Raw genomic sequence first — 3416 nt, forward strand, 5'->3', positions numbered from 1 at the left:
CAATAACTGTCCCCCCAACTGTATATGTGCTAGTCACCAATAACTGCCCCCCCAGCTGTATATGTGCTAGTCACCAATAACAGTCCCCCCAGCTGTATTTGTGCTAGTCACCAATAACTTCCCCCAGCTGTATATGTGCTAGTCACCAATAACTGCCCCCCAGCTGTATATGTGCTAGTCACCAATAACTGTCCCCCCAACTGTATATGTGCTAGTCACCAATAACTGCCCCCCCAGCTGTATATGTGCTAGTCACCAATAACTGCCCCCCAGCTGTATATGTGCTAGTCACCTATAACTGCCCCCATCTGTATATGTGCTAGTCACCAATAACTGCACCCCAGCTGTATATGTGCTAGTCACCAATAACTGCTCTCCCAGCTGTATATGTGCTAGTCACCAATAACTACCCCCCAGCTGTATATGTGCTAGTCACCAATAACTACCCCCAGCTGTATATGTGCTAGTCACCAATAACTGCTCCCAGCTGTATATGTGCTAGTCACCAATAACTACTTCCAGCTGTATATGTGCTAGTCACCAATAACTACACCCCCAGCTGTATATGTGCTAGTCACCAATAACTGCTCCCAGCTGTATATGTGCTAGTCACCAATAACTGCCCCCCAGCTGTATATGTGCTAGTCACCAATAACTGCCCCCCAGCTGTATATGTGCTAGTCACCAATAACTGCCCCCCAGCTGTATATGTGCTAGTCACCAATAACTGCCCCCCAGTTGTATATGTGCTAGTCACCAATAACTGCCCCCCAGCTGTATATGTGCTAGTCACCAATAACTGCCCTCCCAGCTGTATATGTGCTAGTCACCAATAACTGCCCCCCCAGCTGTATATGTGCTAGTCACCAATAACTGCCCCCCAGCTGTATATGTGCTAGTCACCAATAACTGCCCCCCAGCTGTATATGTGCTAGTCACCAATAACTGCCCTCCCAGCTGTATATGTGCTAGTCACCAATAACTGCCCCCCAGCTGTATATGTGCTAGTCACCAATAACTGCCCCCCAACTGTATATGTGCTAGTCACCAATAACTGCTCTCCCAGCTGTATATGTGCTAGTCACCAATAACTGCCCCCCAGCTGTATATGTGCTAGTCACCAATAACTGCCCCCCAGCTGTATATGTGCTAGTCACCAATAACTGCCCCCCCAGCTGTATATGTGCTAGTCACCAATAACTGCCCCCCCAGCTGTATATGTGCTAGTCACCAATAACTGCCCCCCAGCTGTATATGTGCTAGTCACCAATAACTGCCCCCCAGCTGTATATGTGCTAGTCACCAATAACTGCTCTCCCAGCTGTATATGTGCTAGTCACCAATAACTGCCCCCCAGCTGTATATGTGCTAGTCACCAATAACTGCCCCCCAGCTGTATATGTGCTAGTCACCAATAACTGCTCCCCAGCTGTATATGTGCTAGTCACCAATCACTGCCCCCCAGCTGTATATGTGCTAGTCACCAATAACTGCTCTCCCAGCTGTATATGTGCTAGTCACCAATAACTGTCCCCCAGCTGTATATGTGCTAGTCACCAATAACTGCTCTCCCAGCTGTATATGTGCTAGTCACCAATAACTGCCCCCCAGCTGTATATGTGCTAGTCACCAATAACTGCTCTCCCAGCTGTATATGTGCTAGTCACCAATAACTACCCCCCAGCTGTATATGTGCTAGTCACCAATAACTGCTCTCCCAGCTGTATATGTGCTAGTCACCAATAACTGCCCCCCAGCTGTATATGTGCTAGTCACCAATAACTGCCCCCAGCTGTATATGTGCTAGTCACCAATAACTGCTCTCCCAGCTGTATATGTGCTAGTCACCAATAACTGCCCCCCAGCTGTATATGTGCTAGTCACCAATAACTGCTCTCCCAGCTGTATATGTGCTAGCCACCAATAACTACCCCCCAGCTGTATATGTGCTAGTCACCAATAACTGCTCTCCCAGCTGTATATGTGCTAGTCACCAATAACTGCCCCCCAGCTGTATATGTGCTAGTCACCAATAACTACCCCCCAGCTGTATATGTGCTAGTCACCAATAACTGCTCTCCCAGCTGTATATGTGCTAGTCACCAATAACTGCCCCCCAGCTGTATATGTGCTAGTCACCAATAACTGCCCCCCAGCTGTATATGTGCTAGTCACCAATAACTGCTCTCCCAGCTGTATATGTGCTAGTCACCAATAACAGTCCCCAGCTATGTACAGTGGCGGGCTGGGCCATGTGCCCCCCGGGCCGCAGCGTCATGAGGGCCACGGGCAGTCTGTGTCACTGTGACACAGACTGCACCGCGGGTGTAGCGCTGACCGGATGGAGTCTGGTCAGCGCTACACAGCACAAACACACAGCCGCCGGAGCCGGCAGCTGTGTGTTTGCTGTAATCAGCAGCCGCTGAGAGTCTGTCAGACTCTCATCGGCTGCCGCTGCTCCCACTGCGGGAGCCATCTTCCGGCTCCCGCAGTGGGTAATGGGAGAGCCGTTGTCATGACGACGTCTCTCCCATAATGCAAAGCGGCCAGAGGAGCCGGTGGAAGCGTCGGGACCAGGAGTGGGAGTTTCAGGTAAGTGTTTTTTTTTTTTTTTTAATTAAGTCTCTCTCTCTCTACTGGGGGGGGATTTCTATGGTGGCACTACCAGGGGGGGATTACTACTGGGGCCCTACCAGGGGGGGGAATTACTATGGGGGCACTACCAGGGGGGGGATTTCTATGGTGGCAGTACCAGGGGGGGATTACTACTGGGGGCACTACCAGGGGGGTGGATTACTACTGGGGGCACTAAAAGGGGGGGGGACTACTACTATTGGGGGCACTGCAAGGGGGGAACTACTACTACTGGGGGCACTACAAGGGGGGGGACTACTACTACTGGGGGCACTCCAAGGGGGGCACTACAAGGGGGGGACTACTACTAGTGAGGGCACTACAAGAGGGGGACTACTACTACTGGGGGCACTACAAGGGGGGGACTACTACTATTGGGGGCACTACAACGGGGGGACTACTACTGGGGGCACTACAAGGGGGGGACTACTACTAAGGGGGGTACTACTACTGGGGGGACTACAAGGGAGGACTACTACTGGGGGCACTACAAGGGGGGACCACTACTGGGGGCACTACAAGGGGAGGGGACTACTACTAGGGGCACTGCATAGGGGGGGAGGGGACTACTACTAGGGGCACTACATAGGGGGAGGGGACTACCACTGGGGGCACTGCGAGGGACCACTGCTGGGGGCTCTATATAAAGGGTAATACTGGGGGTACTGCATAGGGGGGAGACTACAACTGGGGCCACTATTTAAGGGACATTGCATAAGGGTTACCACTATTGGGGGCACTGCAAAGGGGGTACCACTATTGGGGGCACTATATAAGGGGCT

Source organism: Taudactylus pleione, unplaced genomic scaffold (genome assembly GCF_031769625.1).
Source record: "Taudactylus pleione unplaced genomic scaffold, aTauple2 ptg000126l, whole genome shotgun sequence".
NCBI lineage: Eukaryota > Metazoa > Chordata > Amphibia > Anura > Myobatrachidae > Taudactylus > Taudactylus pleione.